Genomic DNA, 22798 nt, shown 5'->3' on the forward strand with positions numbered 1-22798 from the left:
TTCCTAAATTATGTTTATGTATCTATTTGTTTTCTGCCTTTCTCACCAGAATACAAACTCCTATAGGACAGAGATTTTGGAATAATGTGCCCTGCACAGGCTATGTACTGAATAAACATTTATTGGGTGGATCAATGAATGCACAAACTAACGACATACCATGTGCCAGGTACAATACTAAGCACTGGTGAGACCAAGTAGACAGAGTTCTATCCTCCTAGTCTGTGTGGGGAGGCAGGCAGCAGGGAGCTCAGTGGGAACCCTGCGGAGGCGCCTGAACAAACTATGGAAGGTCAAAGCCAGGGAATCCTTTCTGAAGGAAAACATTTCTAAGCTTTGTCTTAAACAATGAGCTGAGATAGCCAGATAAAGATACAAAAGTTGGGGATGAGAGAAGGGCATTCCAGACAGAGGAAGTAGTCTGAGAAAAGGAACAGAGGAAAGAAATAGCATGGTATGTTTTGAGACTCACGAAGGAAGATCCTAGATTTACAGGAGGTGTGTGTGTGTGTGTGTGTGTGTGTGTGTGTGTGTGTGTGTGTGTGTGTGTTAGGGGTGGATGCAAAATAAAAAGAGAAAGCTAGAGACATAGAAAGAAACAGTTCATGAAAGGTTCCTATGTCAGTTGAGCATATGGGATTTTACCTTATATGCTGGGGAAAGCTGTTGAAGAGTGACAAAGTCAGATTTGTGTTTTAGAAAGATCCTCTGACTGAGTAGAGAATCGATTTGAGGGAGGTCAGGATGAGAAGCATGAAGATGAGTTAGCTAACAATACAATAACAATAGAAAATAGAACTGAAAAATATTGTCTTGCTTTCTATAACTACAACCATCTTCTAAAGAGGGTCTTTTTTTGCTAAGAATGTCTATGACTTTGGTTATATAGTTGTTGTTGTTTTAATTCTTTATTGTTAAAAGTTTTACATATAAACTTTTTCCCCCACTGACCTCTCCCCACCCACTCCCACCCTCCAGCACATGCCCCCACCCCCTATTGTCTGTGTCCATTGGTCATGCTCATATGCATGGATACAAGTCCTTTGGTTGATCTCTTACTGCACCCCCTCCCCCAACCCTCCCCTGCCTTCCCTCTGAGGTTGGATGGTCTGTTCAATGCTTCTTTGTCTCTGGATATATTTTTGTTCATCAGTTTACGTTATTCATTATATTCCACAAATGAGCGAGATCATGTGATATTTATCTTTCTCTGACTGGCTTATTTCACTTAGCATAATGTTCTCCAGGTCCATCCATGCTGTTGCAAATGATAAGAGTTCTTTCTTTTTTACAGCAGCTTAGTATTCCATTGTGTAGATGTACCACAGTTTTATAATCCATCCGTCTGCTGATGGGCCCTTACACGGTTTCCAAATCTTAGCTATTGTAAATTGTGCTGCTATAAACATAGGGGTGCATATATTATTCCTGATTGGTGTTTCTGATTTCTTGGGATATTTTCCTAGAAGTAAAATTACTAGGTCAAATGGGAGTTCCATTTTTAATTTTTTGAGGGAACTCCATATGTTTTCCACAGTGGCTGCACCAGTCTGCATTCCCACCAGCAGTGCACAAGGGTTCCTTTTTCTCCGCATCCTCGCCAGCACTTGTTGTTGGTTGATTTGTTGATGATAGCCATTCTGACAAATGTGAGATGGTACCTCATTGTTGTTTTGATTTGCATCTCTCAGATGATTAGTGACTTTGAGCATGTTTTCATATGTCCCTTGGCCTTCTGTATGTCCACTTTCAAAAAGTGTCTATTTAGGTCCTTTGCCCATTTTTTCATTGGATTGTTTACCTTCCTTTTATTAAGATGTATGAGTTCCCTATAAATTATGGAGACTAAACCCTTATCGAATGTAACATTGGTAAATATGTTCTCCCATGCAGTGGGCTCTCTTGTTGTTTTGTTGATGGTTTCTTTTGCTGTGCAGAAGCTTTTTATTTTGATGTAGTCCCATTTGTTTATTTTCTCCTTAGATCCCACTGTCTTAGGAGATGTATCAGTAAAGATATTACTATGACATATGATGTTATTTTGCTGCCTCTAAATTCTTCTAAGATTGATTTTTATGGTTTCCCATCTGATGTTTAAGTCTTTTGTTCATTTTGAGTTTATTTTTGTGTATGGTGTAAGTTGGTGATCTAGTTTCTTTTTCTTTTTCTTTTTTTTTTTTTTTTTTTTTGCATGTACCTGTCCAATTTTCCCAACACCATTCACCATTTATTGAAGAGACTGTCTTGACTCCATTGTATGTTCTTGCCTCCTTTGTCAAATATTAATTGAGCATAATGGCTTGGGTCAATTTTTGGAAGTTATATATTTTTGAGGAAAGGAGCTGTGCAGAGATAAATTTTCTGCACAATAGAAAGAAAAAAATTGGAGTTTCCCTGAGAATCTCAATGGGAAAAAAATAATAGGAACAAGGAAAGTGGAACCAGCAAAACAATGTGATGCTAGCTACTGAACACAGTGAATTGCCAATGAGAATAACCAAGTGGCAAAGGAACTTTAAAAAAAAAAACAGCAGGAGGTAATTCATGATTTCAAGTCACTTGCCAATTAATGGGGTTCCACTTCAGGATATGATGCAATCACTGGTATGAAGTATGCCTGCCTCCATTAAGAAAAAACAAACATAAAACCTAACAAAATATATAAGGCAACTGTTTTCTGGCATTGGAAAACAGGTAGCACAAGACTGGGATCCCTGAAAAAAAGTGAGTTCCCAAGATGAGCTCCACAATTGCCCCAGCTCTCTGTTTGGGAATAATCTCCCCACTGCAGAGCAGAGAGCTAGAGTCCATGCACACATGAGGGTTCTGATGAGCTAAGAAGGTAGACATCAAAAAACAGAGCCACTGAAGTGGCTGGAATTATAAGGCACAATACCAGAGAGGAGTAAACTGCACAGACAGGGGTCCCCAGTAGCTTGTGTAGGGAGTGCCCTATAGAGTCCTTGGCTGTAAGTGAGGCTGTGTACATGCTCAGGGAAAAAGTGCGCAGCCTTGCCAGAGAGCAGCTTTAACAGGGTAGAGAACAGAGGTGCTAGAAGTGAAGCAGTGCTGGATAACAGAAAAGATTCAGTTCAGCCATAAAGGAGAAATTTTGTTAATACCCAGGCCTCTAGCTGGGATACCAAAAGGTTGACAATATAAGAGTAAGGACCACACCCTGAAGTAAGGCATACTCTTGATAACTACTGAGCAGTAGAGCTTTCTACAATAATATTAATGTTATTAGTGCTGTCACAAATGATAATCACCAGCTATATAAATTTAGTAGCTGTCAAACACTCAAAATATGGCTAGTTGCACTAAATGGTTATTTTAATTTATTTTATTTCATATAAATTTATATGTAATTAGCTACATGTGGCTACCATATTTTACAGTGCAGCTTTAGTTCCACCATAAAAAAAGCCTAAAGCCAAGCCCTAATGATGTCCATGAGGAACCCAAATTTGAATGTTGGCCCCATCAAGTTAGAGGAGCTTGAGAAAGACATTGAGCTTTCTGGAGACCATCTATATCAAAACAGAAAAATAAGCCTGTAAAACTTCAAGGTGATGAGCTAGTAATCAAGCTCCTTTCTGTGTGCTAGAATCAAAATCACACTTTTTCAGAGGAAGATAACAGAATTCAATGTCTCTACCAATAACTACTAAAAATTTTTAATAGACTGGATTGATAGACTTAACAGAGATTGTGGAGGCAGAAGTGTAATAAACTCAAAGACAAATCAATAGAAATTACCCTATCTGAAGAAAAGAAAAGGAATATTCAAGAAAAATGAACAATAGCTCAGGGATCCTCAGAGCAATATAAAATGGTCAAAATACATATAATTGGAGTCCCAGAAAAAGAAGGAAGTGAAATTGGGAGAGAAAAGTATTTGGAAAAAATGGCTGAAACTTTTCTATATTTATTAAAGGCATAAATGTATAGATTCAAAAAACTCAGAGAATACCAAGTAGGATAAATACAAAGAAAACCACACCTAAGTATATTAGAGTCAAACATTAAAACAAAAGGAAAATAAAAAATCTCAAAAGCAATCAGAAAACAAGTATAATTTGTATACAGGAAAACAGTGATATCAATTATTGATGGCTTACAGAAAGACTGAAGACAAGAACATTTTAAGTCCTAAACAAATAGAAAAAAAATATCAACTCAGTATTCTATGTTCATCAACAATATTCTTCAAAAACTAAGATGAAATGAAGACATTTTTTATAAATGCAAGCTGAGAGAATTTGATGTCCATAGACATGCACTACAAGAAATGATGAAGGATGTTCTTTAGGCTGAAAGGCATTGATAGCAGATAGGAACTCAGATCTATAGGCAGGAAAAAACAACACAAAAAAATAAGTTAAACATAAAAGATAATTTTTTACTAAATTTTCTTTATAAACAACTGACCAGAAAAGAAAAAAATAATAACATTGTAAGGTGGGATTTGTAACATTAAAAATAAGAGATATGACAACAAAGCACAAAATACAAGATGTGGGTAAATAGAATTATACTATTATTGCATTTGTAAAGTGGGAAATAAGTTTCACATATGAAGTGAGAAATGATTTTTTTTTAAAAAAAAGAGTATAAAGAATCCAGTGTGCAGTTAGAGGTAATATAGCATTGAATGTAAATAGATTTGTTATTATAAGTTAGAGATACATGTTGTTAGCTCTAGAGAAACACTAAAAAGTAATAAAAAGAAGTATTAATGAGAAGCCAAAATAGAGGAAATAAAATTGAATTCCGTAGATAGATAGATAGATAGATAGATAGATAGATAGATAGATATAGAGATAGAGATAGAGATATAGATTATATAGATATAGATATGGAATAAATATATATGTATATATATTTATATATATAATTAGGAAAGAAAAGACTCATTAGAGGAACAACAACAACATCAAAAAGAACAAATGAAAACAAATAGCAAGATGGTAGACTTAAACCCAATTAATAATCTCATTAAATATAAAGGGACTAAAACTCCCCAACTTAAAAAATAGAAAATGACTAACTGGATAGAAACACAAGATTCAAAAATATTCTGTCTATAAGAAATGCATTTTAAATTTCAAAACACAAATATGTTGAAAGCATAAAGAAGGAAAAAGACATATTATGTGTTATGAACTAAATTGTTTTCCCTCCACCAAATATATATGTTGAAGCCCCAATGCTCAATGTGACTATATTTGTAGATAGTGCCTTTAGGGGGGTAATTAAGACTAGAGGTCATCAGGGTGGGACCCTAATCTAACAGGAACAGTGTCCTTATAAGAAGAAGAAATTATACCAGAAGTCTCTCTCTCTTTCTCTACACCTGCATGAAGAAAACGTCATGTGAGGACACAGCAAGAAGACAGCTATCTACAAGCCAAGAAGAGAGGAGTCATCAGAAACCAACCTTAACAGCACCTTGGCCTTGAACTTCCAGCCTTTGGAACTGTGAGAAAATACATTTTTGTTGTGTAAGACCCCCAGTCTGTGGTATTTTGTTATAGCAGTCCAAGCAGACTAATACACTATACAAAAATATATACATGAGAAAGGTGGTGTGATTAAATTGATATAAAGTTCTTTGCTGTTTGTGCTGCGTCATCCCACTGAGTGACAACCAAGTCGCTAGTGAAATCTACTAATGACTTTGAAAGTAGATTTTTATGAAAGTTTTGTGCAAGTGGGTTTCTTTTAAGGACATCAAAAAAGTGCTTGTCTAGGTCTAGACAGTGCAGAATAGAGAGAGCATCTGCTAATATTTGCTAAAGCACAGATGATCATGAAAATTTCAGCCCCCTTGAAAATGTTTAGAACCTTAAGAAAGATATTTGATGTCCACAAGCCATGAAGTAATAGTTTGATTTTATATCTTAGGATATAAAGACTCCAGATAATATCTGGGTTTAATAATTTTTTGGGGGGGAGTTAATAATTTTTAAAAGCATCTCAATTATATTGATGATGATGATGATGATGATGATAGAAATTTTAAAAACCTAAATCTCTTATTTCAATGTCCAGGACACTTTGCTCTAATACACAGAACTTTCTGCTTACTAGTAGCAAATTTCATAAAGATACTCAGATTAGCCCTGGCCGGTTTGGCTCAGTGGATAGAGCGTCGGCCTTCAGACTGAAGGGTCCTGGGTTTGATTCCAGCCAAGGGCACATGCCTGGGTTGTGGGCTCGATCCCCAGCAGGGGGCCTGCAGGAGGCAGCTGATCAATGATTCTCTCTTATCATTGATGTTTCTATCTCTCTCTCCCTCTCCCTTCCTCTCTGAAATCAATAAAAATACATTTTTTAAAAAGATACTCATTAAATAATGTAGGAGTTCAGGCTATTAGAGGTATCAGAAAAGACTTCCTAGAGGAGGGAACTTTTACACTGGTTTGTAATGAAAAGTGCACAATTGGGAAATCTGGAGACACGCTGCCATGGTTCTGAAGAATTGTCACTGACAATAATATACGATGTGTTGTGTGGCCAGAGCTATCCCAGTGAATGAGCACCACTGTGGATACAGAGCCCTCTGGCCTGGGAGAAATTGCCAGCTTTATTTTACTTTTCTTATGTAAAAATAAAAATCTACTTAATTGGGGATTATACCACCCATATCATAGCATGGTGGGAAAATTGAATGACATGATAAAGTGATTCTTTTAAAATGCAAGAAGCAATCTCATCCCGTCTCAGCTCAAAACCCTCAAATGGGAAGATAAGCATGGAGGAATGAGAGAGGAGGAGAGAGCGTTGGGGTGAGGGACTGAATCAAGGGCAAGGTTTTCTAGTTAGAGCTTGTGGGAGAGGACCAAGGATACTTCTTGAGAAAGGTAAGAACATTTTTGTGAAATAAAAAACCTGGTTAAAGTAAAAACAAACAAAAACTACCTCCATCACTGGCTTTCCATCTCAGAGAAAAAGCAGAAGTGCTTGGATTGGCCATCCAGGCACCATGTCATCACTGAGCCTGCACTCCAATTCCACTCTCCTCCCCTCTGCTCCCCATGCTGCAGACACGGGGGCTCCCTGCTGCTCCTTAAACCCAACAGGTACATTCCCACATCTCACCTTCTTCACACCAGTGTTCAATGTCACCCCCTCATGAGGCCTTACCTCACCTCCTTATTTAAAATCCTACATACAGGCCCTATCTCCTTCCACACTTTATTTTTCTCTATAGTATTCAACATCTAATGTACTGTACACATTACTTATTTTATTTCCTGCCCCGCCCGCCCCCCCCCCCATAGAGGCATCGAATTCTTTCCATTCTGTTCATTGTCATATTCTGGTACCTAGATTAGTGCCTAGCACATAATAGGTGCTGGATGCATATTTGTTGGAGAGGAAGGAAGGAAGGGAGAGAGGAAGCATTTTTCATAGTTCTTAGCATATAAGCCTCTAGTAATTTTTTTGCTAGATATGAAAAATAAAGCCTAGACAGCCAAACAATGATTCTCTTATCATTAATGATTCTATCTCTATCTCCCTCTCCCTTCTTCTCCATGAAATCAATAAAACATATTAAAAATAAATAAATAAAGCCTAGAAAGAAAAAATCTTGATCAAGGGCCATCGAAACTTTTTTTTTTAATATATTTTATTGATTTTTCACAGAGAGGAAGGGAGAGGGATAGAGAGCTAGAAACATCGATGAGAGAGAGACATCGACCAGCTGCCTCCTGCACACCCCCCACCGGGGGACGTGACCGCAACCAATGTACATGCCCTTGACCGGAATCGAACCTGGGACCTTCCAGTCCGCAGACCGACGCTCTATCCACTGAGCCAAACCGGTTTCAGCCATCGAAACTTTTTGATAGGACCAATGCTGGGCCCCAGGTCCCCTGACTTATAGTAAATAGTTTTTTAAAAATAAAACTAAAAAAGAGGGGGGAAAGGTTTTGACTTACTATTATTTACCTAGCACACTCACATTTAATCTGTGCATTATTTATTGAAGGTGAAGATATTATTTTCATTTTAATCCTGAGAACAATGATGCTCAGAGTGGTCAAGGGACTTCCCAAGGTCACAGAAAAGGTTAAGTGTTTGTGTGAATCAGGATTCATACCCAGGACTATAATTTGAATCCAATGGTCTTTTTTTTAATAATGCAGGAGAAGGGTGTGGCAAAGGGTGCCAACAGCTTGGAATGAAATCCATCACACACAGGCCCAAATTCCAACCTCCCCTCACTGAGCCTCGGGCAGGTTTTCATCTAAGCCTTGACCTTGAGAGAAGCCTGCTGACACTTTGGCGTCTGCCTTTGAAAGTCAGCTGCCTGTTTTTCAGACTCATAAATTGCCTGTAAGAAGTGTTTCATTATTCTGTCCAGGCGACATCAAATATCTGGGCCGTATTTCATGAAAGTTTTCCTTCAGGCCTAGGCCACAGGGCAGGTAGCATTTCTGTCTCCAGGAAACCCCTGAAACCACCTTCTGGATTATTCCATTGGAGACAAATTAGAAGTGAAAGCGGTTGCCTGCACTCTTTCATGTTCGTGGGGGAGACCGGTGGGTGTGGGCTACCAGACACCAAAGAATTCTTTATTCTTCCATCACAGAGGAAATTGAGGAAAGAAAGTAAACATGGTGCCTTCCACCCACACATCAGTCATGGGGCACTGAGTGGGAGGGAGCCCAAAAGGTGTCACTCCCAAGGCAGAAAGCTACCGAAAGGGCTAGGGCTCTCTCACCCAGATCCAGGCCTGGCCAACAATATAGATGATCTAGAAGTCAGGAGGCCTCCATTCAAAACCCAGCTTGGCCATTCCATGGCTGTCTTCAAATAAATCACTACAGAGCAACCAGGTGACCTATGCATCCTTACTAGTCCCATCATTCTGTGGTGTTTGTATTGATCAACACAGCCAAGTACCTTGAACTAGTAATGTATCCTATCTAATAAAAAGGTAACATGCAAATTAACTGTCACTCCATCACAAAGATGGCGGCACCCATAGCCACAAGATGGCGGCGCCCAGTCCTCTCAGCCCCGCCGGGATCCCCCAGTCCCTGGGGGGAGGGGGCGGCCACTGAGAGTAGGCAGTGTGAGTGGACTGACAGAATGCTTGCTTTGTCACCACAGCGATGAAGCAAGCATTCCGCCAGGCCACGAATGGGCCTTTGGCCAGGCCAGGGTGCAGAACGCTTGTGTAAGAAGAGAAGGAACTGGCAAGTGGAGCAGAGTCAAATGGCCCCCGACTCCCGGGAAAGGTCAAGTACAGGCGGCCAGAGGGTGGAGGGGGTGGAGGATAGTGTGACAGGAGGAGCTGGTGGTGGAGGCACAGGGGTGAAAGCCAGCCGAGAAAGAGGAAGGAAGCCCTTTATCGGAGTTCCTGAGAACAGGGAGGGAAGTTATTTGCATTTCCCACCTGCGGATGGGGCTCTGACCAGGCCGGGGCATGGAACGCTTGCGTCATTGCCCCAGCAACGAGGCAAGCATTCCGCACCTGGCCGCGGATGGGCCTCTGGGCCTTGAAGAGCCTCTGGGCAGCAGGCGTAGAGCAGCCAGGCCCCTCAGAGAGCTACTGGTGCATGGGTTCGTGCACAGGGCTACTAGTTTACTATATAAATGAAAAACAAATGAATACACAACCAAGTTTATCAAGTCTATCAGCCTATTTTTCATTTTACCACCAAATCTTTCTTGATCCCTATGATATGTCAAGCATGCACAAGTGCTTATATGTTCTTGTTCCCTTCCCTGAGGAAGGGCTAAAGCCAACACAGCCAGGGGTGATGGGAGAAGGGTCTGGAAGCTACCCAATGAAACTGGCAATGGTAAGGAAGGAGGAAAGCTCACTTTTATTGAGGGCCTTCTCTCTTCTAGGCACTCATGGTGTTTTATTAAGTCCTCAGACACCCCTAAGAGGTGAGTATTATCATTCCTAAAGAAAGTAAGGCCTGATAAGGATGCTGGGATTCAAATTCAGTTCTATGTTTCTCCAGCCTGCTTTTGTTTCACACTTTGCAAGGCCTCCTAGAAACTAGGTGGAAAGCCACAAGCACCAAAAGAGTGTATTTACTTACAGCTGAGGGATTCTGGGAAAGCTTCCTGAAGGAGGAGGCATTTTTTATTGGGCCCAAGGCCAGCTAGGGTTTGGTCATTCCATTCTATCTCACAATTTCACACAGTCACACTCATACTTACACACACACTCTCTCTCTTCTGCATGGATCCAGGGTAGCCCTCAGCCACTGACCAGCCTGGAAGAATGTGTGTACACACTAAAAAGAAAGCTGTTGATTTAGTGCTGGCGACCCTCCAGCCATGGAAGTGGGGGGTCCCAGCACAGTTATTATTTCTTTTTCTGCCAGCAGAAAACATCTGTCCCGTGAAAATTATATTCACTAAGAGACCATGGCATACCTGCAGGGAGCCTCACAGCGCCCCTCCACCCCCAACCCTTCCTGTTAGCAGAGGCTATAGTTTTGTGCTCTGGTGGGAATGACCACGGATCCCCAAAGGCTCTCAGCACCCTGAGCTGACCCAAAGGAGGAGTGTCCTCTGACAGGGGGACCACCAAAATGGAGCTGGTGACTCTCAGGAACAGAACTTTGATTCCACCTAAATTAACTGTTTCTGGGTCTCTTAATTGGCATTTGTAAGTCACCTAAACAGAATTCATTTGACAGAATCCAAAACATGGTACAAGAAAGGAAGGGTAAAGAGGACTAAATTTCAAAGACCCTAATATGTCCCAGCACTTTGCAAGGTCCTCTCTCTCTCCCTCTCTTTCCCCAAGGGACTGTGACCCTCTTCATATCCTTCTATCATTTGGAGCACCTATAGGAGATCAGAGAGGTGGCAAGTTGTCCTGGAAACAACTTAGGTTTTGGAGTAATGAATTCAAGGTCACATAGGTAAGCAGGGAAAACTGACATGGGATGTAGATGTGGGGCTGCAAGGTCTGTGTCCCTTATACCTTACCCTACTACTTCCTCCAGCAGGTAGTCCCAGTTAACTGTGATGTCAAGGTCATTGATGTGTGCAATGGAAAAATAAGTGGTACCCAGATTGGGAAAGTCTTGAAAACCAAGATGAGGAGTTTGAGCTTAATGTAGGAGGCACTGGGGAGCCACTGAAGGTTCTTGAAAGAGAGGGGAAGTTTATCAAGTTTGCACTTTAGAGATCCAGGTATGATCCATTATAAAAGACTAGAGGCCCAGTGCACAAAATTCATGCACGGGGGGTGGGGAGGGGGATTCTCTCAGCCCAGCCTGCACCCTCTCCAATCTGGGACCCCTCAGGAGATGTCCTACTGCTGGTTTAGGCCCAATCCCGGGATTGGGCCTAAATCGGCAGACGGACATCCCTCTCACAATCCAGGACTGCTGGCTCCTAACTGCTCACATGCCTGCCTGCCTGATCACCCCTAACTGCCCCCCCACCAACCTGATCACCCCTAACCACCTCTGCCTGCTGGCCTGATCACCCCCAACTGGCCCCCCACCCCCGCCAGCCTGGTCACCCCCAACTGCCCCCCTCTACTGGCCTGGTTGCCCATCATGGCCCCTCCTGCCGACCTGGTTGCCCCACGCAACCTGCTGTTCAGTCATTTGGTCATCCCTCACTAACCCCCCTGCCGGCCTGGTCGCCTCACGCAGCCTGCTGTTCAGTCATTTGGTCGTCCCTCACTAACCTCCCTGCTGTCCTGGTCACCCCACGCAGCCTGCTGTTTGGTCGTTACTGTGAAAGTGTCCTGACCAATTTGCATATTACCCTTTTATTAGTATAGATACTCACATGGAATCTACAGCATATAAAATCACTTTCACCTCTGGATACCTTGTGCATGCTAACTCACAGAGAGGTCCACAGAGACCACCCTGATCAGCAGACACTGTGGATCACCTTTGTGAGGACTGTGAAGAGGCAGCATCCAGCCCTGATGGAGGAGAAAGAACTGAGTGCCCATGAATTTGGGGCACTGCCAATGACATGCCCATCTCAGAAGCAGGGTATACTTCTAGCCCTGGAATATATTTCTCCAAGACAAGGGAAAATGTACCTGGACCTAGAATGAGCATGTCATGTGACTTGGAATGACTTGTTTCCCTTCTGAGACCTGCTGGAACTAGGTGGACCAGGTGGTCTGAATAAAATCTTGATGGCTCATTTGTTCATTGTGTGAATAAGCGGGTGCTGAGCTCTTCTTTTGGGCCAAGCTGTGTGCTGACTCCAGTGCTATACCAATCTTACTACTGCTTTAACAGAGTAGGGTCTCTCATGGGCAGGAGCTTCACGACCTCAATGCAATAGCCATCGCCTCCACCATGAGACTCCAAGTTCAAGCTCTACCATCCACTAGCCGTGTCACTTCGGGCAAGTGACTTCACGTCAGAGTCCTTCACTTTTTACTTTTTTAATCTATAAAGTAGTATAATAATCACCCACTTTGGAAGGTGGTTGTGAGCCACAAGTTAATCCTTAAAGCACTTAGGGTAGAGTGAGGGCCAGCACAGGGTAAACAGCTGATCCCTATTATCTGCTGTACTTACCAGTATAACGTGAGTTAGAGCCAGGTGTCAACAGAGCTGCTCTAGAGACCTGGTGAGAGGGCCATGCAGTCCTGGGGGAGGGCAGAGGGAAGGTCAAGACAGTGTCATAGGAGAGGTGGCTCTTGACCCAGCTGGGTGTGAAGGCTGTAAGAGGCAAAGCCCAGGGAAGAGTGATAGGACAGTGGAGATATTAGCGGTGAGTTAAATGGCACCAGGTATTACCCTCAGTTCTTGAGTTCCGGCTAAGAGAAGAATTCAGAGCCAAGACTCAGCGTATAGGAGAAAGTTTATTTAGAAAGCAAAGAGGTAGGAGAAGTGAGCAGTAGAAGAAGTGGGCTCAGAAACAAGTTCCAGCAAAAGAAGGGCCCTTGGGGCTTAGGAGAAAGAGAGGGAGAAAAAGACAGAGAGACAGAGAGGAGATACTTGCCTTGAGACTAAAGAGGGAGGAGAGGTTCAGGTGTGTTGTGGAGAGAGTGTGCCCTGGGGAAGAAAAGGAGTGGGGAAAGGTGTGTCTTCTGTCTGAGGGTTTTTCTCTGGGGGTTTTAGGGGAGGATCTCAACAGAACATTCCTCAGCAGGTCATGGTCTCCACTATTGGTAGGCGCCAGGGCAGGGAGTCATTAGTCAATGCAGCTGGTCCTGATGTCAGCCATGGCGTCACTTCCTCTGATTTTGCGACTTCTCTGGGCCTGGAGCTGAAACACAGCTGAAGCCTAGATGTCATCTTTCAGGGGTTAATGCTTAACAGAATGGTCATGCAAGGGCTTATAGTTCTGCCCGTTGCTAGGCACCCAGGGCTCTCCACCCGGTAACTCTCTGCACCTGGCCTATTGTTCCTGCTCTGCTCATGCCTGTCTAACTGCCTACTACAGAGGAAGGTGAGTGATAGGTGGAAGTAAAGGAACCTGGGTCCCAGATTGTGGACAGCATCACAGAACAGACTAAGGATTTAGACTTCACCCACAGACAGTGGGGATCCATCAAAGGGTAGGGGATTAAAAGCATGGACTGGCCTGACCAGATGTAGTGGGGACTCTGGCAGTGGGAAGAGAACAGACTAGAGGGGCCATCACAGCTTCAGAGAGGCCAGACCCACCAGAAGAAAGCAAACAAGGCTGGGCAATGGTGGAGAGAAAGGGGAGGAGCGGCCAAGAGGCTGCCAGAGGCCTTCACAGGGGTTCTTGCAGCTCCCTTTAGCTCTGACACTCCAGGGTTATGGGATTTCTCCAAGACCCTCCACGTGGCTACAGCTGGGCAGTACACACACGTCAGGGATGTTGTTCCAGTTCCTTGTAGCTCAGAAGGCAAGAAGCTCTGCTGGGGGGAGGATGGAAGCTTTGCATTGGTCGTGCTGTCTCCTGCCATCTTGCTCCTAAGAGTCAGTGGAATTACAGAGCGGAGCCAGGAAGGCAGAGGGATGGGGCCATCCTCTAACTCCGTGGGGATCTGCATGTCCACAGGACTGCTCTGTTCTCAGCATCCATTGATCACTCCCAGGGCCTTCACCTCAGCTTTGTGCAGCTGTCTCTGCTATAGGAAACTCCTGCTCTGAGAGGTCGTACTTGAGGCTGTACCACCAAGCATGCCGGGACCTGGAGGACGGTGAACTGAGGGGAAGAGAGGGAGGAGGGACTATGCAGACTGGGCCTGGGTGAAATGGGTGGGAGATGATATTCCTACTGGAGAAGGCCTGCCCACGAAATCAAGCAGAAGGGAGCTAATGTTTAATGAGTCCTTTCCCCCTGGCCAGGTGCATTGTCAGTGTCCTCTCAACTCGTCACCCCAACAATGCAGCAAGGGAGGTTTTGTCACTGTCTTTTTACTAAGGATAAAACTGAGAATTAGAATGTTCCATGATATGCCTAAATTTACACAGCTACTAAAAGGCAAACATGGGTACAGACCCAAATCCATCGTCCTCTTTAACCTATTCATTCACATATTTATTCATTGATTTATTTACCCAACGAAGATGTATTGAGGGCCTGCTCTGAGCCAGGAATGGTACCAGATACCAGAGCTACGAGTCAGACACATTTCCCACCCTCTAGTGAGAGAGACCAACAATATCAAATTCATAAATACACAAGATAATTCCAGATGGTGATAAATTATGAAGCAAATAAAGCAGGGTGATTGATGGTCTAGAGCAGAAGTTACTAAAATACGTCCAGGGGCTAATCTCACCCACAGTGTGTCTTGGCATAGAACTGCAAGCTAAGAACAGTTTATACATTTATAAAGGGTTTTGAAGAACACAAAGGGGGAAATGCAACAGAGATGGCTTGTGTCCCACAAAGCCTAAAATATTTATTCTCCAGCCTTATGTGGACAAAGTTTGCCCACCCCTGGTTGAGAGAGAGCTGGGGGAGAGACATCCTTGGTAGTGGTCAAAGAAGGCCTCTCTGTGGCAGAGACCCAATAATGGGGAGAAAGAGAAAAAAAAAAAAAAACAGGCAAAGGAATCCAGTCAGAATAAACAGTACGTGAATGCAAAGGCTCTGGGGTAGAAACAAGCTTAGCAGGTTCAAAAAACAAAAAGAAGGCCAACATGTCCCAAGCGCAGGAAATGAGAGGGAAAGTGAGTGAGCTCAGGGAAGCCAGCAGGAAGCAGATTACATAGGGCTTTCAGGGCCAAAGCGAGGAGTGTCCTGTCCACTTCATGCTGCTTATGGTGTGGTAAAATCGAAGTAGAATCTAGCTGGCATCAGGATGGGCAGGGTCCGATCTAGAGGTCAAGCACAGTAATAATACTCCAGGTACAAGGGACACTTGAGTTTGACACATGGTAGCAGCAACTCACAGGCAATGTGGTCACCCCATGGACAGAGGGTACTGGGGAAGCGATTCAGGATGGCCAGGGCTGCAGGAGCTTGGCAGGCTGTCAGGACTCTTACCAAACAAATCAAGACTCAAAGAGGCCTTGAGCTCCAACAGGAAACAGAGGGATAAATACAAAGAACCAAGGATGAGTGATGATGTGCTGAGGGTGATGGCAAAACAGTGACTTCCCCAGCATTTGGCTCCCCGGGCCTCACCACTGCACATCAGAAATTGGGACTGTGGCTGCATGACTTACACTGGCCCCCACCCACCCTTGTCCTCCCTATCTTGGTTGAACAAGGTTTAAGAAATGGGCAGGGCCAACCCAGAATGAGGAGAGCATCAGTGACTCCTTGTGGAAGGAGCTAGTGACGTGGGCACTGGCTGGACCGTGCAGAGAGTGAGTGTGTATGGTTAAGGACTGCTGAATGCGTGGTATAGCCATCTGTGCAAGCGCTACAGGGGGCTGAACCACACTCAGGGTGAATTCCCTGGCCCTGGGAGCAAGAGGAAATCACCAGTGTGGATCGCCTGTAACAGTTTGTACTTTGGCGACCACTTAGTTTAAAGTGGCTGCGCTCCTGAACATGCCCCCAGGCAACATGTGTTCTGTGACTTGATTTTTATAAAAACAACTTTTATTGGAGGTTTTTTCCTTATGATAAGAGCAACACATGTTCCCTTCAGAAAAATCAGAAATACAGAGATACCAAAAAGAAGACAATAAAAAATGCTTACCCATCTACCCAAAGACATCTTGATGACTATTTTTCCAGGCTCTCTTTGTTTATTAAACAAATATCCTCCCAGTCTCACCAGGTGGTGGGCTCCACTGAAGTATGATAAATGGTTCTGTTGCTGACTTGATGGCTTCTACCTGCCTGTCACCAGGCCCCCAGGTCCCTTTTTAAGGTTCCTTACCCCAATATCCCTGAACATCTTTGAGTGGGAGAGGGATCCCATACATACTCCCCAGACAGTTCAAGTGTTTACCCGTGCCTCTGTCACTGCTCACCAGCTACCTCCTTTAGGGCAATTCTGGTGTGTCACTCTGACTCTCAACCACATGGATGTTCCTGCCTCCTCATAGGAGAAATACCTTCCTATCTCTGCTCTTCCAATGGGGTCCCCCAGGATTGAAATATACAGACCTTTGCATCCCTGGGATGAAGGAATCCTCCAGTTCCTGGATTAGGCACAAATAAGCGACCTATTCTATATCTGGAACCATTAATCTGTTCCTAATCTTCTGAGAATGACCCTAGAGTCCCTTCCCCCATGATGGGGTATCTCCCAGGGACTTTATAGCCTCCTCTGTAACCTCCCATTTCTCCCACTCCAAGCCCCACCCTTGGCTGACTGCTCCAGACACACTACATGCATCAAGTCATCCGAAGGGAAGGAAGAGATGGAGTCACCCACCGCCAGTCTGTTGCATGTGAGAAGGGATATAACATACTTATAATCTTACTAGTTGCCCAGTGCACGAATTCATGCACTTTGAAAGGAACCATGGGCCAAAAGGCTGCAGTGGGCACAGGGTCAGGTCTTGGCCCATCCCTCTGCACCCCCGCCACCCCCTCCCATCACAGCCCCCATCCCCTCTCTGCAGGCAGCCCCCCTACTCCTGCTGCCGCTGCTCCCACTCGCTGACTGCGTCAGCCCTGCTCTCACCCACCTACAGCAAGGAGCAATTGGGGCCAGCCCCAACAGCAGGTACAAGTGGAAGTTGCTGCCCTGATCACCCCTCAGGAGCAGGGGAAGGTGGAGAAGCCCTCAGGGGCGATCAGGGCTGGCAGCTACTGCTCATACCCACTGATGACTCCGAGCGCTCGAGACTGGCGCCAGGTGCCAGCAACAGGTGCAAGTGGGGCCATTGCCAACAGCAGGTGTGAGAGGCGGCTGCCAGCCCCGATCTCCCCTCAGGAGCAGGGGGAGATGGAGAAGCCCTGAGGGACGATTGGGACCGGCGCCAGGCGCCGACAGCAAGTGCAAGTGCCGGGCAGGACTGCAGCATGTGGGAACAAAGAATTTTCAGTAACCACCAGAGGCTCACCCCTATGACAGCAACCAGCACCCTGCCTTGGTCTGGCACCCCCACTCACCTGCTCCACCATCCCACTGCAGCCAATGCCCACCATGTTCCACACTCTGCCACCTGCTGCCAACGCCCACCATATTCTGCATGCGCCCCTGGTGGTCAGCAGATGTCATAACAACCGGTTGTTTGGTTGTTCCACCATTCGGTCTATTTGCATATTAGGGATATATATATATATGTTCCTAATTAGGATATATATAACCTCCTTTTCTATTTGTCAATAGACAGTGGACATTTTTTTATCAACAAGTGTGTTTCTACATCATGTTTAATGGTTGCATAGTATTCCATTACATACATTTAGCTTAATTTGTGTAAGCAAACCCTATTAGACATCTAGATTGCAGTCCACTTTTTCCTATTACAAATTTAATCAAGCAATCTTACTTTTAAGTGAAAAATATCCATTGGCAGAAATACCTTACCAACCCTCGAGCTTGAGAGGAAATTTCCTAGTCATCTATCGAATTCAACTGGGATGAAGCACCCACTGAATGTGACATGCATGGCAGTGTGCTCTATTGTACTGTCTTGAAAGGGTATGCAAAGATTACATTAAAGCAGTCAGTGTCCTGAAGTAGCTCGCACTCTAATGAGAGGCAGGCACCGACAGCAATGACCCTGATGGAGGTAGAGTGTGTGCTCACTGTAATAGAATGGCCACAGGGAATGTGCTTGGGAATACCATGGTGGAGCAGTCATTCTGCTTTGGCTTCAAGGAGGAGGCAGCATTTTACGTGGGTCTGAAGGATGACTGGGATTTTATTTGGGAGGGACAAGACAGACAAGTGAGTTAGGGGAGTGGTCGGAGCTAAGGTGTGAGAGCAGGGAGGGGCGGAGCTTGGGAGGAGCAGGAAGGAGCCTGACTGTGTAGAGAGCAGGAAAGAGAGAGTAATGGAAACAAATCTGGAGGAATACATTGCCACCAGATCACAAAGCCGTACAACACTATTGATTCTGTCAAGGTCAAATGTCAAGGGCAAAATGGAAAATTAAAGAAGAAAACTCAATTTTTAGGGTATAGTTCTTAAATAGTTTTTCCTGAAAATAAATTTTCCCATTATCTCATTATCCTTATGCCAGATATTATTGTCATATGAGCATAGACAATCACACCAAATTGATTTTTATGATCCCAAATCTGACCATGTTGATTTAGAGCTACAATGAGTACTAAAAAATGAAATTCTATACTTTCAATCTACCCAATTTTTCAGTAACTGTTTTTCCTCATAGATAGAGAAGCCATGAATATTCCATGTCTATGTACATTCACCTTCCTTGTTACCTTTTTACCTGCTATTCCCAAAGCCTAGAATTATTTTTCTTCTTTCCTTTCACCTACCTACCCCCACTTTTCAGATTTCATTTCAAACATTACTTTCTCCAACCCTTCAAATCTATGTTAGGTCTCCCTCCTCTATATTTTTAGGGAGTTTTTTCTTTTTAGCACTTACATAATTAACACTAAATAACTTAAGGGTGCATAATGCATATGTGTTTAAACTCAAAGGTCAAAACCTACATACCCCACTTGAATGAGGAATGAGGGCAGGAATTGTGTCCAAAGTATCTTTGCACATGGAAGGTAATAATTATTAGGCATTTCTCAAGTAAATTAATATTGCTCACAATCCAATTGTGGTTCCAAAAACTTTTTGATAGTTCCAAGATTTTTCTTTCAAAAAAGTGTTTTCTCAGAACAACTATCAGATAAAGCTTTATAACAATCACCTCTTTTATTTGTATTTGCTTTATTTTTTTATTTTTTACTAGAGGCCCGGTGCATGAAATTTGTGCACAGGGGTGGGGGTGTCCCTCAGCCCAGCCTGCACCCTCTCCAATCTGGGACCCCTCGAGGGATATCTGACTGCCCATTTAGAACCGATCCCAGTGGGATCAGGCCTAAACGGGCAGTCGGACATCCCTCTCACAATACAGGACTGCTGGCTACCAACTGCTCACCTGCCTGCCTGCCTGATTGCCCCTAACTGCTTCTGCCTGCCAGCCTGATCACCCCCTAACCACTCCCCTGCCAGCCTGATTGATGTCTAACTGCTCCCCTGCCAGCCTGTTTGCCCCCAACTTCCCTCCTCTGCTGGCCTGGTCACCCCTAACTGCCCTCCCCTGCAGGCTTGATCTCCCCCAACTGCCCTCCCTTGCAGGCCTGGTTCCTCCCAACTGCCCTCCCTTGCTGGCCTGATCACCCACAACTTGTGGTGGCCATCTTGTGTCCACATGGGGGCAGGATCTTCTACCACATCTGCATTTCAGGGAGCTGGAAGGGGGAAAGACAGGGTACAAAGGATGCAAACTGCTTCCTTTTCAGGGCATGACCAGTCATTTCACACATCGCTTCTTCTCACATCCTATTGCCTGGAACTTTGTCCCATAGTCATCCCCAGATGCAAGAAGGCTTAGAAATGGAATGTCTAGCTTCATGGCCATGAGAGCAGATGAAACTTAAATGAGTGGGACTTTATACTTAACTAGAGGCCCGGTGCACGAAATTCATGCACGGGGATATGTGTCCCTCAGCCCAGCCTGCGCCCTCTCCAATCTGGGACCCCTTGAGGGATGTCTGACTGCCCGTTTAGGCCCAATCCTGGTAGGCTGGGTCACAATCCAGGACTGCTGGCTCCCAACTGCTCGCCTGCCTGCCTTCCTGATTGCCCCTAACCCCTTCTGCCTGCCAGCCTGATCACCCCCTAACCACTCCCCTGCCAGCCTGATTGATGCCTAACTGCTCCCCTGCCAGCCTGATTGCCCCTCCCCTGCAGGCCTGGTCACCCCTAACTGCCCTCCCTTGCAGGCCTGGTCCCCCCTTAACTGCTCTCCCCTGCAGGCCTGGGTCCCCCCCCCCCCCAACTGCCCTTCCCTGCAGGCCTGGTTGCCCCCAACTTCCCTCCTCTGCCAGCCTGGTCACCTCTAACTGCCCTCCCTTGCAGGCCTGGTCCCTCCCAACTGCCCTCCCCTGCTGGCCTGATTGTCCACAACTGCCCTCCCTTGCAGGCCTGGTCCCTCCCAACTGCCCTACCCTGCTGGCCATCTTGTGGTGGCCATCTTGTGTCCACATGGGGGAAGCCATCTTTGACCACATGGGGGCAGCCATCTTGTGTGTTGGAGTGATGGTCAATGTGCATATTTCTCTTTTATTAGATAGGATAGCGGCCTGGTGCACAGGTGGGGGCCAGCTGGTTTGCCCTGAAGGGTGTCCTGGATCAGGTTGGGGGCTCCCTTGGGGCGTGGGGCAGTCTGGGAGAGGGGCCTGTGGTGGTTTTCAGGCCAGCCACGACCCCTGGTGACCCAAGCGGAGGCCCTGGTATCTGAGATTTATTTATCTTCTACAATTGAAACTTTATAGCCTGGAGCGGAGCCAAGCCTTCTGCTTGCTCCGTGGTGGCAGCCATTTCTGTTGGGATTTAGTTATCTTCTATAATTGAAACTTTGTAGCTTTAAGCAGAGGCCAAAGCAGGCCAGGGCTGCAGAAGCTTGGCTTCCTCCATTGCTGGTGGCAACCCTAGCCTCCTGCTCTCTCCAGCTCCGTAGCTGCCGCCATTTTTGTTGGGATTTATTTATCTTCTATCATTGAAACTTTGTAGCCTTAAGCAGAGGCCTGGGCCGGCCAGGGTGTGCAGAAAGCTTGGCTTACTTCATTGCCGGGGAAACCAAGCCTCCCTCCTGCTCTCTCCGTGGCCGTAGCCATCTTGTTTGGGTTAATTTGCATACTCACTCCTGATTGGCTTGTGGGATTGGCTGGTGGGCATGGCTTGTGGGTGTAGCGGAGTGATGGTTAATTTGCATATTACTCTTTTATTAGATAGGATTTGTTTTCTAATTTATCTTTATTATTGAAAGTATTACAGATGTTTTTTGTTGTTGTTTTTTGTTGTTGTTTTTTTCCCATTGACCCCCTCCACTTCACCCCTCCCAAGCCTTCATCTCACTATTGTCTGTGTCCATGGACTATGCATATCTATACTAATAATGTATACTAATAAAAGGGTAATATGTAAATTTGTCAGGACACCCTCACAGTAACGACCAAACAGCAGGCTGCATGGGGCGACAAGACCGGCAGAGGGGTTAGTGAGGGATGACCAAATGACTGAACAGCAGGTTGCATGGGGCAACCAGGTTGGCAGGAGGGGCCATGATGGGCAACCAGGCCAGCAGAGGCAGCAGTTGGGGGCAACCAGGCCAGCAGTGGGGGCAGTTAATGGTGATCAGGCCAGCAGGCAGAAGTGGTTAGGGGTGATCAGGCTGCCTGGGGGGGGGGCAGTTAGGGGTGATCAGGCAGGCAGGCAGGTGAGCAGTTAGGATCCAGTGGTCCTGGATTGGAGAGGGTGCAGGCTGGGCTGAGGGGACCACTCCCCGTGCACAAATTTCATGCACTGAGCCTCTAGTATACATATAAGTTCACCAGTTAATCTCTCCCCTCCCACCCACCCCTACCCCCACCTTCCCTCTGAAATTTGTCAGTCTGTTCCATGGTTCTATGTCTCTGAATCTATTTTGTTCATCAGTTAATTTTGTTCATTAGATTCCACATATCAGTGAGATCATGTGATACTTATCTTTCTCTGACTGGCTTATTTTGCTTAGCATAATGCTCTCCAGGTCCATCCATGCTGTTGCAAATAGGAGTTCCTTCTTTTTTACCACCACATAGTATTCCATTGTGCAAATGTAGTAGAGCATTTTTATCTACTCATCTGCTGATGGGCACTTGGGCTGTTTCCAAATATTAACTATTGTAAATTGTGTTGCTATGAACATAGGGGTACATACATTCTTTCTGATTGGTGTTTTGAATTTCTTAGGATATCTATCTATATATATAAAAGCCTAAGTGGCTGGCTGGTAGCTATGATGCACAATGACCACCAGGGGACAGACGCTCAACACACAGGCATGGAAACATGGAACAGACTGATGAATCTCAGAGAGGAGGGGGAAGGAGGGAGCGTGGGAAGAGATTAACCAAAGATCTTATATGCATACTAGAGGACCCATGCACCGGTAGGGTCCCTCAGCCTGGCCAGCAGGGATCGGGCCGAAACCAGCTCTCCGACATCCCCCGAGGGGGCCCAGATTGCAAGAGGGCGCAGGCCAGACCAAGGGACCCCACCGGTGCATGAATCCATGCACCGGGGCTCTATATATATATAAAAGACTAAGTGACCATTCGACCATCCGACCGTCCAATGGGGGGGAAGGGAGCAGATGATGAGCTGCAGTGACTTGGCAGCAGCAGTTCTCAGGTGACGCACTCCGGAACCAGAGAGGAGGGAGCCTGATTCCTTTCGGGGCCACGCAATTCCACCTTTGGC

The sequence above is a fragment of the Cnephaeus nilssonii genome (assembly GCF_951640355.1).
Source record: "Cnephaeus nilssonii genome assembly, chromosome: 7".
Classification (NCBI taxonomy): domain Eukaryota; kingdom Metazoa; phylum Chordata; class Mammalia; order Chiroptera; family Vespertilionidae; genus Cnephaeus; species Cnephaeus nilssonii.